We start from the raw sequence: 17,468 nt of genomic DNA on the forward strand, positions 1-17,468 counted from the left end.
TTAAGTTACAATAAATAGTCCAAATAAGCAATAATTTTATTAGAAGAAAAATACCAAAAGCGGAAAACATGGAAATTTTACATAAAAATTTGTTAGGTATTTACTAATGCAAGAAAAAAAACGTTGGCTTATTGCAATTAAAGTTTTAAACTAAAATGAAGATTTGAAATTAAAGGAATTTTTTTTATTTTGAAATAAAATATGGAAAACGTCAATGGAAAATTCACCAAAAAATTGTAAAATTATGAATGACTTAAATTAAAAAGAATACTTATTTTCCTAATGTTATTTTTTAATTCATTCGGTTTAGTTCGCTTCCGATCCGTTTGATTTTATTTTAATTTAATTTATTTTATTTTTAATTTTAATTTAGTTTTATTTTATTTAGTTTATTTTATTTATTTTATTTTATTGTATTAAAAAATAAAATTTGTTTTATTTTATTTCATATCATGTTCTTAGGGTCAGACCAAGACAAATTTTTCGTCTTCACGACCTGCGTGCTTAAGGCTCCACCCAATTTATTTTTCATATCAGTGGTTCATTTATTTGTATTTAAATTTTTTTAGCATTCAACTTTATTTAAAAATCAAACAATCGTCATTTTTCCTGGCATATCCTTGATAGATGGTCCACGCGTTGATTTTGAACAAAATGAAAAAGAAATGGACAAAATAAAGAACAGATATTTCAATTAGTGGTTGCGGTTGGAGAAATTCAAATTTTGATTATTGTTTATATTTATGTCTGTCCCAAAAGATAAATGGTCAAGCCGTTTTTGCATTAGTGAAAATAAAATAGGTTAATGAGCCCGTTTTAATTAATTGTGACACCATTTTTCTCTGAAAGTGATAATCAAATAATCTCTCATTAATATTTCTTTAGATGCAAATGAATTTAACTAAAAAAAAAATTGAAAACGAATCGGCACCACGCAGTGTGGTAATCAAATTATTTATAAGGGTATTTCAACCCTGATAGAAAACTAATCAAATTATAATTTTCTTACTTCCTAATTATCTTGTTCGGCGAGGAACAAGAAATACCGCGAGCCGGAGTCGTGATTTATGCATGTGAAACGAAAGGAAAAATCTCATTTGCGTGGGAGTTCTATTAAGCAACGAGATGAAAAATGCATCTTGATACCCCTTAAACTCAATTAATTTGGGGTTGAGCTGAGAGACCCTCTATGGTATACTAATTTCATTAGGCGCCTTTTCTTTTATTCATCCGCGGCCGCACCTGAAAAAGTCAATTAGGCCGGCGCGATTTGAAATGCATGGAAAAATTTGTATCATCAAAATGTAAATGCATTAAAAATACAACGCGCGCGCGGTGATATTGTTTCTGGGAAGCTGCGCTGGCTGATGAGATGCCGCCTGCTTCCTTAATGGAATTCATTTTGTGTTTTTAGTTACCTGAGAGCGCGCTGCATTTAGAAAGATTAATTAAAGCGGTGGCACAGCCGAGAGAGGGAGCAAAAAAAGGTGGCCGTGGAAAATAAAACTCGCGCGCGTAACCCTTACGACGTGCGCTCCGAGATGAGAAAAACTTCATCAGCACAAACTTCATAAACGTATTCGTTTGTGCGGCCACGTATTCTCATATATAATAAAAATTAGGCGGCGAGGGTTGCTGCTTTTGCTCATTTTTCGTCTGGGGGCAGCGCTTTTACGACATTTTCTGGAAGGCTAATTTGGAATGATAAATTTATTATTTTTTCTCTGACCTTTTTGAGCGGAGAGCAGAAATTATTCATTTTTCATGCATGACATTCAAAAGTTTTAAAAATAGTTAATATTAATATTTTAAAATAGGGCAAAAAATTTAATTGCTTCATTTAATAATTTTTTATTTATATTAAAAAATTTATTTTGCTCATTTAAAACAAATTTAAGTTTTTCGTCCATAGTTTTTGATTTATTATCTCTTTATAAATCAATATAAATTTGAAGAATTAATAATTAAAAATAGATTTATAATAACCGATTAAAGTAACGAAACTCTAAGAATGAAAGAAATTAGCATAGCGAATTAAGGTCCTCGATGATAAAGATTTTTACAAACCTTCGGTATCATTATTTCATAAACAAAAACTGAATGTAAATCGTTTCAAGAAAATTTTCATTTACATGGTCGCCAAAATAATGTTCCACTAGCTCTTCTCAATTTTTAAACGTGATATAAATTAATTACATAATCAAATAAGACCGCTGATCTGGAAATGTTCGAAATATTCAGAGATGCTCTTCATTTTCACAACAAACTAAGCATTCAATACTTTCAATAAAGTAATCGCAATGAACAATTCATAATTTAAAGACACTTTAACACAGGAATTGTATAAAACCGTATTTTCTTCCACACAAATTTTGAAAAAAAAAAGGTTGGAAATGCTTTGAAGCAGCTTTGCCATAAAGCCTAAAGGAGAAAACACGTGCGTGCGTCTTTCGGAGACCTTTGGGGGCCGTTTCGGGGATTTGCGAGTAAAAGGAGGGCTTCAAAACGGTCCCCGCGGGGAATTGAAGAGAGGCAGTGTCCAAAAGGGGGTCGGCGACGGCGGTCTGCACCGCCGGTTGCCTACATACACGACTGTCACATACGGATAAATGCGAGAGAGCAGGTCTCTTTGTCTCTGCTCCCTCGAGAGGAGGCTGTATTGCTTTAAATCTAACCCCTTATCAGCTCAGCTGCACCTTACACATTTTCAACCAGCGCCGCCGCATTATAAAAGTCTCCTCCGCGTACACGAGTGAGTCACTCGTCGCCGCGCACAAAAAGCGACTGGGCAAACAAGCCGCCGCGCGCTATTTGAGCTTCTCTCTTTGTTGCCTGCACTGCCGTGTGTGTGTGTGAATAATAGCAATTGCGCTCCAGATAAGAAAGCCGAGATTGCGACAAAAGCTGCTGAATTTTGAATGCTGCGCTGCACGCGGCTGACGTGTGAATGCAACTCTTTTTTTATATGTGCGAAATTCACGGAGAGGAGACAAAACAAGCGTTGATTTTATCTTGCACTTCGCAAATGGGGTGAACATGTGAGCTCAAGTTGCTTTTGTCTTCAACGTTTTTGTTTACAGCACGTTGGACAGTGTCCAATCTTGAAAAAGGAAAATTGAAGAGATGCACTAAATAATTTATGATATTCATGCATCAGTAAATGACAGACACATTGAATTTGGAGTAAATTTTGCAATATTTTCTTTATTTGTTTGCGATAATTTATTTGAAATCCGCAAAGGTAATAAATCCTATATCTTGCCAAAATATTGCTTGTTTTAAATACTAATTAATTTGAAATATTAAATGAGTGGTTTATTTATCTAAATTTTTAACATTTGTTAATTGTACCAAATCATTATGTACAATTTTTATTGAAAATAACTTCACAAACTTGGTGCAAATTGACACATAATCAGCGGTAGACCCGTTTTGAATAATTTAATTGATGTTGTTGACATGTTTAAGGTTCAAGTTGATAATTGGCTGATTTTCCTCAAAAAATATTTTGGTTGATTAAGTCAATTGAAATCAATATCAAATTAAGCACGGTTTGTTAAGAAAAAAATCTTGCAGGCTTATTTGAAAAGTAGAAAAATAAGTAAAATTTGAAATTATCTATTATAGTAAAAAAAATAATTTTGAAATGAATTAAATGATGATTTTTTAACGAAAAAAATTTTGAATTTCCAATCAAGACAAAGCCCATTTTCATCACTTCTATGAACCTCTCCACAAGTCCTAACTTCTTTGATGATCATTTTGGAATTTGGATTGTTTTCATCGTTTTGTTAATGAGTGTAGTTTCAATATTTCTATTATACAACTTGAATTTTACTGTATTTTAAACTACAAGATTGATATTGTTTTGGTATTGAACAGGAAATCAGATTCACTTTTCAAATATGCAACAGAAAATGTTTGGAATGAAAGCAACAGTGCGCCGTGCTCTATTAGTGCAATTGCTTTAATTGTGTTGCGGCAACAAATTACAGACAACAAAAGGCGTGACTCGTTCTTCTCTCTTTGCCAACGATGTACGCGCGCGCTCGCGTCACATGAATAAATGCATACATGCATAGTAAAGAGGGTATTGAAGCATGAAATCTGGTTCTGTGTCGGTTTGCATTTTTAATCCCGAGGGAAGCGCGAGGCGCATGCAACAATTACTCAATGCGAAGGGGCAGCCGAGTCTGCGGGGAGCGATCTCTGCGTTGGCGGTGCTGAAAAAGTGGCAGCCCCTTCATCACCCGCGCGCCTCGCAGCATCGCTGCCAGCGTCACAGCCGCGATCTCGCGAATTGTGCGCAACACGCGCTCACTTTTTAATGCCCCGGGGCCCAAACAAAGCTCGCGACGAGCTGCTCCTCGTCTATTTATTATGTAATTCCCCTTGGTCATCAGCATTATAATGTAAGTACGCACACTACGTGCACTCGCAGACTCGCGCCAAGGACGGCGGGAAATTCGAGACCCTGCGGTGGAGAGAGAGAAAAAAAAGTGATGTGTTCTCGTTTTACGCAACACCAAAATGTAATTTGTTTTGTCAAAACAGTCAACAGCTCAACATCAACGCCAATAAGCATCACTATAGGATCAGTAGATTTTATTTTGAAGAAAAGTTTTGTGCGGTGATTTTTATATAAAATCGGCTTTTACCTCTATGTTTTTTTTTTTACTTATTTGTTGTTTAAGAAAAAAAAACTACTTAATTTTCCTGCTCTACAAAAGAAGTTTTGTGTTTGAATTTATTTCTAATCGTGGAAAAACTTATAGATAAATAATATTGAATATTTTATATAGTTGAAATCATTATAGAAAATCATCAAATTTTTATTTTCAAAAATGTAATTTATTATTGAAATCAATAATTCTACTCGGTCTCTCTTTGTTTAACAGGCTTAAGGGCCAAAATGAGGGAAATTTTCTTATAATTGAAAAAATGCCGAAAACCGACTAGACCTAAATATAAAATTTATAGAAACTTCTTGGATTTTTGAATAATTAAATCAACGAAGTTTCAATTTAGGAGGAAAAATATTCATGAAACTATTTTTAATTCTGAAATTTTTTAATATTTTTTTTCTTGATTCATCAAATTGGATTAATTTTTAAAATTTTTGTGCATTTTATAAATTGAAGTTTGACTCGACAATTCCACAATATTTAATTAATTTAATTTACTAAAAACTTTTACAGTACCAACTAATTGTCTACAGTGTTTATATTTGCTTGATTTTTAATAATTGTTCTTCATCGTCCTCTCATGCCAAAACTAAATGACACAAAGATTCAAAATTTCTAAATGCATTTAGAGAGAAAATTGAAAAAATTTGTTTTTGAAAATTACATAATTTTAAAATAGTAATAATATAAAAAGAAAAAAAACTAGATAATTTAAAGAGACTTGAAATAAAAAAATAAATATAAGTAAAAATTTCAAAAGAGTACTTTGAATATATTTTTTCTTGTTTTAACTGAATTCATAAACATTAAATTTATTTGCAGTAAAGATTTATGACGCAAATCTTTTAATTTTTATTCAAAACTCTTTAATAATGATGCTTTTGTTAAGTCCAAAACACTGCATAAAATTTCTGCTTCATTTCCTATTCTTTTCCGAGTCTTTTCTCTTCTCTCCTGCGTAGAGAGTTAGTTGATTTTGCGAGCGCGAGTTGTTTTTCGAGTGAAAATACCCAGCGGGCGCGCAACATTTATATTCTTTTCAGAGGCGCCGCCGCCGCCGAGAACCAACCAACTCCCTTGCAGAGTCAGTCGGAGAGAGGAATATACGCGGCACACGGGCAAGTCGGGAAAAAGAGCGCGCGCGTCTCAATTTTTCTGTCAGAGTTTTGCGGCCTCAGAACACAAGAAGGAGGCGGCGGAAAATAAGCAATTTATATGCATGGATCCTCCACCACCGCCGACGCCACCACGCTCGAGAGCTGCGCAAAGAGAGAGGCTCAAAGTGAGGGTCGCCGTTTTTTAACTCTACGACTGTAAAGTTGTGAAAGGAATTTTCCTCTAAACAAGAATGAATTTAAAAAAATCGGGCAAGTTAAATTATAAATAAAATTATAACTTATTCTTAGTCAGTGGCTTTAAAATATTTTATTTTATTTTTTATGTTTTATTTTTTAATATTAAAATCAGTCATTTTATATGTTTAAAAATATTTAATAAATAAATTATTATTTTATTTTAAATTTAACTTTGCAATAATTTAATTTAAAAGTTTTTGATCCCAGCAGCAATCTGCTGAGTAAAAGCTATAAATCAAAAAATTATATATATCTTGATCACCATTGAGATAGGAATAGCAAATTGTAATCACTGGACTTAATTAACACCGTTTGTTCATTTTATATGCTGTTAATTAATCATATAATCATTAATTTATAAATTGGAGGTGAAATTTTAAGAAAAGTTATCCTAAGTTATAATTTTTTGTATATCTTTTATGTATTCGATTCGCTTGCGCATTGTGTGTTTTAAGAAACCCAAAATAAATTTTGATTTTTGGGTCTCTCTCATTTCGAGGGGATACTCAACTCTCCGGGTAGACCGAAGCTTCAGCACCCGCTCTTCTCTCTCACTCGCTCTTTCCTCTCTCTTTCTCTTTTTGCGAGAGATGCTGCAGGGAAAATGAAGCAACACACCACCCAGAGCGGCCCTGCTGCTCCTATTGTTGGCCAAAGATAAGCCCACGCCTGCTGCACTACAAAGTAAATCATCGATGTAAAAGAAGAGAGCACCAGGGAACAGAAAAGGTCCGCCACCGCTTTTGCCAGGCGCAGCAGTCAAACGCAAGAGAGCGGATGGAGTCGACTCGGCTCCCCTTTGAAACAACAAAAGTTGCTCTTGAGTGCTGCCAAATTCGGGAAAATGAAATTCGCGCCGCAAACTTTTCCTGCGCGAAACTTTTGAGCGCTGGAAGCGAGATGAAGAGGAAACTTTTCTTTTTTGATGCGCTCTTTGCTCCTTATGCGAGCATAGAAGAAAGAAATTGAGAAGAGACTTCAACGATATTCATCATCGGGGACAAAAGATTTAAAGTTTTAATTTGATAACAAATATTCAATTTAATTCTGAAAATAAATGAATAATTTTTAATAATAAAACAAATTTTAAAGTTTAAACTTAAGAATTCAAAATTTCACTCTGCAAAGGAAACTTCAAAATTAAGTTTACTCATAGACAATTATCCATGCTACTACAAGTTTTGCAAATTACTGATCACTATCAGTAACATCAAACACTTTATATTCACGAAAAGTGCTTTGAAAGTTGACAACTGACAATTTTAAGTTTAAGTTTAAATTTTACAATCTAATATTTTCAAGCCATACTTATAATTTCTGTTGGATAGCTGCAAATATCCAGCTATTTTCAAGTAATTTAATTTAAAAAAAAGGTGATTATTATTAAAGTTAATGAGAAGATCAATTTAAAAAGGATTTTTTTTTTATGATTGAAGAAAATATTCGAATTAAAAATTAATATGATCAAGATGTGTTTAAATTTAAAGTTTAAAGGATATGCCAGCAAAAAATGATGATTTTTTAAATAAAGTTAACCCAAAAACAAAAAAACAAAAAAATTAATTGGGTGGTGCCTTCTGTACCACCAATAAAGGGCACAGGCCGACAAGACTTTGTCTTGGCCTGACCCTAAAAAAAAAAAAAAAAAATTTAATACAAATTTTTTTCAAGGCAACATGTATTTTAATAAAACTACACCCTATGCAACTCACACCCTCGTGGTAAACGCTTTCATTAATTATTATGAATTAAGAGAGAGCGCAATCAACGCACCACAAAACGAGCACAGCATTCTTCTCATTAAGTGCGAAATATGAGCACCCTTGCTGCTCAGTCGAGTGCACACCGAGGAATAGTCCGAGTTGATTCACTGCGCGGCTATTTCCACCCTTAATGTTAGTCGGGGCGAGAACAAATGTCGCGCAGCTTCCACCTGATGTGCTGCACAAAAATGCATGTTTGAATTAGCGTCCCTGGTGGACGCGCGCGCAGAATGCGTTCAAAATTGCATTAGCGCACGATCATTGCACCGAGTGTCGGACCCCCGAGTTATATACACGGGCGAGGGGTGAAAATATCGCGGGGGTTTGCTTTATGTATTTATGCGATTATGGCCAATCCGCGGAGCCAGAGTGGCTGCGCTGTATGCATTAAACGTATCAAGCATTTCACACACCAGTTGTGCCGCCGTCTGTGTAATGCGTGATATTTTATGCGGCGCGCACCCTGCAATCCCTGCAATTAATAGCCCTTAAAGTAATGCGCAAATCCAGCGCTATGTGGGTTGCGGAACGGCGGGCGCGTCCAGGGGAGATTTTGACGTGAGGGATGCAGTTTTCATATTAGTTTCTGATGCGTGAAATTTGTTGCTTTTATTCTCAATTTTGAATTTTATTTCTGATGTAATCATAAATCCCTCATTATTAAGAAATAATCAATTTCATAGAACACTAAAGAACGAATTCTGAGTTTCATTTTATAATATTTGTTTGCTCAATTTATACACGCCCCAGTATTAATAATAAAATAAATTTTAACAATGATATATAACTTTTGGAAGTAAACAAGTAAAGAAGCCTTGTAATGCTTTTTTATAATAAATTAAAAGTTTATTTTAAAATATTTATTAAATAATGATAACATTTAAATAGTATAATTTTTAAGTGGCAAATTAACTTAAAAATTAATTTATTTTATAAAACTTGTGTTAAAATAAATATAAATTTAAATAAGTTAACATTATTTGTGGTAGTTCAATGTAATAATGTTTTTGCAAAATCTACAAGCTTTCATTTCATGTACTCTGAATATTATCAAGTTAAAAAAATATTACAGTAATGGCGCAGTACAAAGAGCAGATGAGTGATGAGCAGCAATTGCAGATGTTCTCCAGTCGGAGAAAATGACATAATTCAGCACCGCATTATTCTTCATTATTTATCATTTTTTTTTTGTGCGGTTTACCGAGCATCCATTTATCAGACGCAATGATTACGACAACAACGGCGAAATTACGTTGACCGCGCACAAGGAATGCAGTTTGTGTGCGGCCAGGTGCACCCGCGAGTATAAAATATTCATTGCGCGCAGAGGCCACACATGCTCGCGGCACGAGAAATCCATCATTGCACAGCGACATAAATTATGGAAGCGTCACGACGAGCAACGAGCTCGGTGCATTCAAGTTTTATTTGCCCTCTTGCAATTTTTATCGCGACTCGGGAATCTCGTGAGCACGCAGCTTTTATTATTTAAAAAGCGCACTTGCTGCGAGTGAACTCGTTGGTTACTTTAACTTCTGGAAAGCCAAATAATTACATAGTAAAGATTTGATTCTTACATTCAGGACACCAAATCAACAATAATGATTCTTAATAAACCTACTTGCTAAAACAAAATAAATGAAATTAGTAAGAATATATTCAGTTAATTTTTTATTTAAAAAATTCTTGAAACTAAAAAATGTTACGAATTTCTACAGATTGAAAAAATATTACTATTAATCTATGGATAAATGAAATATTTTAATATAACTTAATTCGGTTAAAAATTTTCAATTTTAATTTCTTTTTCTCCTTCTAAGAGAATCTTTGCAAGTTAAAAAAACATCTGAAATCCATCTTTGAAGCACAATTTGAACTTTTAAATGTGAGGAAAGAGTATTGCGTGGAGCAAAATTTTAATTGCAAATTCATCCTCGATTGGCGGCGCGGCTCATCTTTCAATATCGATGAGAAGAGGGTGGAGAGAGCGAACGGGCGGAGAGATGAGCTAACCCGAGGAAGTAAATCCATCCGGCGTCGTTCATCAAGATAGCCCGCCGAATAATAAAATAAAAAAGTCTGTGTGTGCAGCGGCGGCAGCAGTAGCCCCAGAGTAGAAGAAGCGATAAAACCGCAGCAGCATTTTTATCTAAAATGAAATCCGCGCGCTCTCGTCTATGCGAGAGCTGCGAACGGAGCAGGAGGAAAAAAAAGGACCGTTTTTTTCTTGCCAGCCAAGCCCTCGCAAAACAAACAGTCGCACTTTCCTTCTCTGGTCCCCGCAAGGAAGATTTTTTGAAATTCAAAAGCTGGGAGATGGATATAATTTATAAAATGTATTTATCAAATGCAATGCATTTTAACAAAAATTAAATAATTATAAACTTTGATATATATTAAAATTAATTTTTAATTTTAATTTTTACTGCTTTATTATAATAACAAATAATAAATATTTTATTTTTAGTTAAATTTTTATGCTATTTTTAATGCATTTTTACATTTTGTTTTAATTAATTAAATATTATATTATTTATACTTATTTATGATTTAAATGCTTTCTAAACTCTTTAGTTAATTTTGAATTAACTTTACATGATTAAAAAATAAATAACCTTCCAGCGCACATTCTTCTGTGATTGTTGTACATTAACTTGTACTGAGATGCCTAGGTAGATCTTGACTCTGCCATAACTAATAATATTATATGCACTTCATAATTGATAAAATTTTCTATGAAATACAAATGATTTTCAATGTTTTAGCGCTTTAGATGTAGAAATCTGGAATTCCAAAATTAGCAAGTTAAATAAAATCTAAGTATTTTATTTCCTGCGAGAAGATAAGAGACAAATAGAAACTGTTATCAAGTGCATACTCAGTCTTTTTACAGGGATTTTTACAAGCAATTATAGTTCTATGAATTATAAATTTTAATGGTGAAAATATCCCCAAACATTATCAATCGCATCAACTAATTCAAGTGAGTTGATGATATTGTGTCTAGGAGCCATTACGTCATTATGTTATAAAAATTAGTCAAGCCGAAATTAGTAGCACTTCTGAGGAAATAAAATTTAAAATGCTTATTTTTTAATAAAGGAAAATATTTATTTGTGAAAGCCGTGAAAGCGACTTTTTTTTAAAGTATTGAAAAATTTTTGAAGAAGTTTGAGACTCAAGGAGATTATCATGGAAATGAAAAGATTGGGCTTTTTCCTCGTTGCAGAAAATTGGTAGAGCAATTTGTTATTTGAATAAAAACAATTTTCTGCAACGAGGAAAAAGCCCGATCTCTTTATTTCTATATAAAAAATATTCACTTTTTCTTCAAATTTTCTCTCCAATAATGGCCTGGCTAATTTAGCTCAAAACGTAAAACTTATCAAAGCAAGTTACAGTTGTATGAAAATATAAGCAATTTTTAAAATTTTAATATTTTTCATGGTTTCCGTATGAAAAAAACCAAAAAAATTATTGATTCGAAAACTTCCAAGTAAGATGTAAATTATTGCTTTTTAATGCGCATCACAATCTTGTTTCAAATCTACCTCCCTTTGCAGCAAGAGTGGTGGCTATTAAAACAGACGGAGACTAATGCTGATTACACCGGCGGTTCCTAACTGAATTTAATGTCTCCCTTATCAACGCACGAGAGTATGAAAAAATCGCGTCTCCAAGGAGGAACGGCACCGGCGGAGAAGCTTTTTCCTCCGTTTTTTTTTCTTCATATATATTCGCCATCCCTCGCTCTGTTTGCTTTGGTTTTTCTCCCCTGCTCTCATTAAAAATTGCCAAGGGAAGATAGAGGAAAGAAAGAAAAAAAATAAGTGGCGGCAGAAGCAGGGAAGCGGATGACAAGAGAGGGAGATTCGGTTGAAAAACCATAAATAATTAAATGGCGTTTTATGCAAATTAGATTTGTGATGGAAGGACCATGATGAATTTACTGTTGCAATCGTGGTTTTTGAACTAGGAAGTTTTATTCATACTCTTTTAAGGCCTGCTTATTGACATCTTCAACTCCTGTTTGCGGCAAATCGGCCCGAAATTTTTGGACCCAGATTTTTTTATAGATGCCTTCCTATCAGTAGAGTTGATTGCACAAAGAAAAATGGGGGGTAGCGCCGATTATTCTTGAAATATGATTTTTTGAATTTTTACATTGCGTCTTATGCAAATTTTTGTTTTTGGTGGTTAAAAAAAACTACCCGAAATTTTTTGCTCAAAATTTCACAAAATGATAAGCGAATGACCCTAAACAGATAAGCAGAAAAAAATTTGAGGGTTCATGGGGCAAAAAATTAACATTGGGCATATGCGCGATAAAAAAAAAACTCTTTGGTACTCTTAGCATTGCAATAAGGAGTCCTTAATCAAGTAAATTAAAAAATCTCAGATTCATGTTAAAATTTACTCCGCATTTTTAGATAAAGGTACAGCTTCCGTTTTTAAACTGCATCCGTTTAATTACAAATAAATTTAGTTGACTGAATTCTAATAATCTGCACTACATTTGGATTGAAATTTTCTAAATAAATTGGGACTTTTACAAGTAAATATAATTAAACATTTAAAAATGGATTACGTTTCTTTTTTAATTCAAATAAAAACTGCTTAAAACTCAAGCTTGTTTATTTGATCCATTTTATAGTGGATTTGAATAAACTTTTGAGCGTGACCATAAAGCATTGTCGTCAATCAGCAATCTTGTTCCCCAAAAATTGACCTGTTACTGCGGTTTTTTTAACCTCTCGGCCCAGCGTGAGCCACGGTGGACGAAATTTGGGCTTCGTATCGTTTTATCTGCTCAGAGAGATCTCGGGCCAACGCGAAAAGCGCAATAATAAAGCAGCCGCGCAATTATCAAAAGCTGCTGCTGCCGCTTTCGGAGCCGCAATTTAGGAGCGACCGAAATGAGAATCGTGCTACCAGCGAGAGAGAGAGAAAAAACTCTCGCAGCGCGGCATGTAATTTTAGCAAAACACTGCAGCAGCAGCAACAATCATCATCATCATGCTGTGCGCCTCCTTTATACTTCGTGCGCTGCACAAAGAATTACACACGTGGTTTGTGTACTGCGAGTGGTTTCTTTTTATTTTTACAAAGTGGGGCACAACAGAAGCACACCGATGCTTTCGTATAATGTGCGGTGTACATAATGTTACGATTGCGCGAGACCCATGTTCCAAAATAGGATCTAAAACAAAAGAGTTACATTATTATTAAATTTGAAATTATAATAAATTTTAAAAATTTCTGATATAAAATTTTATAATTTTTATAAAAGCATACAATTTTAATTTTATTTATTTTATTTGAATTTTTTCAAAATTTAATTTTAATAAATTTAAAAGTTTATTTAAAATAAACTTTATGATACCTTTTTTATTAAACTAATATAAAATTTTTGTTTCATTAAATTCGTACAGTGCACAGGTTTATTATTTTAAAGCAAAACATGTAATTCTATCAGGTAAAATAGACGTTTCTACAAAATAATACAATCATTGTACAAGATTAGGTTATAAGATCTGAAATTACCAATAAACATGTTTGAAATCTTTTGTTTCCTGAGGTGACAGGAGAAAAGTGTAAAACTCTTATCAAATGCATAATCAGTCATTTTTCATGGATTTTTAAAAGTAATAGTTCAATGAATTATAAATTCTAATGTGTAAAATGTCGCCAAAAGCAGCAACTTATTCCATCAGTTGTAACCTGACGTCTGCATAAAAAAATTAAAATAAAAACACTATATTAAAAAAAAAAAATATGTATATTAAAATTTCATAACAGTGTGCGGGCAACAATTAAGGGGTGATTTTATCACATGGCTCTTGCTCTTCTCCTTTCCTTTTTTTTTGCAAAGCATTTTATTTAAATTATAAAGGTGATGGTGGCTTAAAATTACAGAGTGCACTCGTCGGCGTTTCAAAAGCAAAATAAGTGCGAGAGTTAATCTTTGCGAGCGTCTCTCCTCTATGTCGGGGAGTTTATCTGCTCGTGACATGCATCCCTCTACGTCATGGCAAAGGGGGTGGTTTTTGGGGTCCGCGCGCACAGATATCAGACAAGTGCCACTCGCATTCGCGCGACCCAATCGCCAGGAACTAATATTTTGCAGCGCGCACTAAAGCCACACACAACCCCTGCCGCTGATTCGGAAAAACGGAAAAATAAGCCGCGAGCGCGCGATCAATTATAGTTTGCTTTTGTTGTCCGCTCCTGTGAGAAAGCTCTAGGGGTCGTTATATTGGACTGAGAAATTTTCTCCGCTTGACATTCACGGAATGCGTGTAAATACCTCAAAAATAGTTAATTTACATCTAGAAGTAAGAATTTGTGTAATTTTTACATTATTACTCAGTCAGGCAGTACTAATAGAAATTTATTACTTACATAATCTTGTTAAGGTCAGTTTTATCTAATAAAAAGGAAAACTTGAGAAAAATATTTAATAGTAGAAAATTAAAAGATTGTTTTTTATTTTTTAAATTTAAGATATAATTTTCATGTTAAAATCAGCTCTATATGTGTACAATTTTATTTTTTTACTCCACTTTTCATTTCATTGTAAAAATCCTATTAAAATACATATATTTAAAAAGAGTAGATGGATTATCTGAAAAAATTATTACCAACTGCTCAAGTAGAACGAAGCCTCCTTCTTCATAATGATTTCCATCGTCGATACGACTTTTTAATAACAGCCTTCTTCTCGCAAGTTCAGAAGAAAGATATCCCTCTTCCTGCCTAGCTGCTCAAATGGGCCGTGAGTACGGCCGACGAGAAATGAATGGAGCTGACTTTAATTAAATTCAGGCCGAGCAACAATATATTCGGTGGCGCGGCCCGCACAGGCCATAAAACAAAAGTGCGCGCCATAAATTCGGCGCTTCCAAATAATACACGGGGCATGTGTAAAGGTATAAAAGATGATGCACTCCTCGCTTATTTATTTATAAACGTCCAGCCAGCCAGAGAGGTGCAGACTTGATATTTGGAGTGTTTTACCGTGGCGGCTCGGTCGGTCGGCTGCTGATTAATGACGGATATATCGCCCGATCATGCATTTAGATTGCTTCATTAATTGTTGCCCTTGCTTCTGACTGGCATCGCTGGCCGACCGTGTGTGTACGTCGGCCCGCGGATGACTACTGCCCTGCCAGAGAGTGTATTTACCATTTATGTTCGGGCATACCATGTGTAGGTCACACGTGAAAATGTCCCATTATGCGGAACTGCGCTTGCTCTTTGTTAATTGAAGCACGGAAATGTCAGCCGGATTGGGCTAGAAAGAAAAATATGAATTATAAAAGAAATATTGACAGAATGAAATATAGGGTTTGACCTTGTTGGAAAAATAGGGTTTTACACAAAGAAAGCAAATAGAAACTCATCAGCCGTGGTTTCTGCAAATTGCATTTGATGGGACAAAATAATCAACATTTGCTTCAACTTTGCTGCTTGAAAATTTTACAGAATGTTTGGAATGAAAAAAAAATCTATTTTCTATTGACTTTTTATAGAGCTAAAAGTTATATTTTAATTTAAATCTTTTCCATAAAAAAATCCGCGCTTAAGGAAGTGCGAGAGACTTGAAATGTGCATAAAAACAACCAATTATAAATTTAATTCAAAAGCAATGAACCTTCGTAAAAAATTTTAATCGTTTTATGGCTCATAATTAGAGGGGAGGTGATTTTTTTCTTCTTTCAAGTTTAATTTATTATTCAGTATTTTTAATTTATTTCAAAAATAATTCTATGACACCTAGAACAAGCATATCGATTGATTTTATTCACCTTCATTGAACATTATAGTTACATTCGCGTATTATTATTTAAGATTGAAAATAAATTATGCAACAATTTATTGCAGCTAAAAACATTTAAAGTAAAAGTATTTCCTGTTAAGTCTGTATTTAAAAAAAAACATAAAAATTAATTAAATTTATATAAATAATAAACTTTAAAATTTAAAAGGAAATCAAAATAAAAGGTTTATTCGCTGGTACAAAATATTTGTTATTAGAATTTAGAACATGAACATTATACCCGCCCAACTAAATGTTGAATTTTATTTAGGAGCTCCGAAGAGAGACTCTCATTTTTATTATTTATCTGGCAGAATGAATTATCCTCCTGCGGACCGCCCCTAATTTTTTCAGAACTGACACCTTTTAAAATGCCTGCGCTAATATACAAAGCGCTGCAGCAGCAGCAACAACCGGCTCAGCTCCTTGCTTATTATTAACTGCTTCTGCTCGGGAAACAACACACGCGCGGTTGTAAATATTAGAATAAAAACTAAGGAATTTTCGTTATTTATTATATTCCATGGCAGGGAGTTGCCCCGAGACGAAGGAGGCGTGTATATAAATTTTAAAGCTGCCATTTTCGTTTTGCGCTGCGAATAATTAAAAAAAATATGAGGTACTAAATAAAGTACGAGAGAGATATGATATTTTAAAACACCGGGTGTGTTTATTATTTTTTTTTGCACGCCAAAAGTGCGTCTGTTTTGACGCCTGCCGGTCTATGTACAAACGTGCGAGCGGAAATAAAACGAAACAAAGCCTCTTTCTCTTTGGCTGAGTCGTTAACTTTGGCAGATAAAACGTGAGTGAGAGAAAAGGCTTTAATAATGCTTCGCGCCGTGCGTACGCGGGCGCAAAGTGCGAGAGGGAATTTCTCGGTGCAGCCAGAGGAATTCGACGTCGTCACAAAAAGGAAATGGCTTGCGCTCCCTCCAGGAAATTAACCGGGAAACGCAGTTACGCCGCCCCTGATATTTTTATCATCATCTTTTCGCAGCAGCCAACCGTGCGCCGGCAGCAACCCTTTCGTTCCAAACGCCTTTGAAAAATATCAAAAAATTTATTTTTGAATGAATTTTTCCCTAGAAAATGTTCACCAGTGCGCCTATGAATTGCGCTAGTGCTCTATTTGCTCAACTTGCGTGTCACGCGGGTTGCATAATTCCTATTTCGGTTTGCACCGCAGGGGCAAGTTCACGGAATGCAAAGCATCAGGTTGCGACGCTTGGCGAGGGCGGGCCGGCCCCTTTCCCGTACCAGAGAGGCTGCTTTTCCGTCCGCCATGCGCGCAGCTTCCCGAGTCTGCAACCCGCAGAGCACTCGACGCCGCGACCAATGGCGGCTCATTCGCAGCGCGGAGATAAAAGCAGCCGCTCGCAATTCTGCAGCTCTCTTCACACAAAAGTGTGAATAGTTGGGCACGATTGGCACTCGACGCTGCGCTCGTTGAGAGTTAATAGAAAAATAAAAAAAATTGTGCTCTCTTGCAATAAATTTTCCACTGCTTTCTAACGCCTGATGGTGTAAAAAAGTTTGCGTTTTTATCAATTTTTTCTTCTTAATTAACTGTTCTTTTCAAAGCTCAAATTTCATTTTTAAGAACCGCGTTGACCTACATTTAAATTCTAAGCGAAACGAACTTTTTCCCACTAAAATCACCAAATTATTCTTGTGATTTGTTTTTTAATTTCAGGAAAAATTACTTTCAGAATTTCCATTATCATCACTAAGATGACTGACGTTCAAAATTAAAAGGATCATTTAAGATCATGCGAATCATGGATTTTGGTATCATTTATGCTTACATACACTCTCATTGCTATTCATTCGCGGTTATTTTGGC

This window comes from Neocloeon triangulifer, unplaced genomic scaffold (genome assembly GCF_031216515.1).
Source record: "Neocloeon triangulifer isolate White Clay Creek 2 clone unplaced genomic scaffold, ASM3121651v1 ptg000013l, whole genome shotgun sequence".
Classification (NCBI taxonomy): Eukaryota; Metazoa; Arthropoda; class Insecta; order Ephemeroptera; family Baetidae; genus Neocloeon; species Neocloeon triangulifer.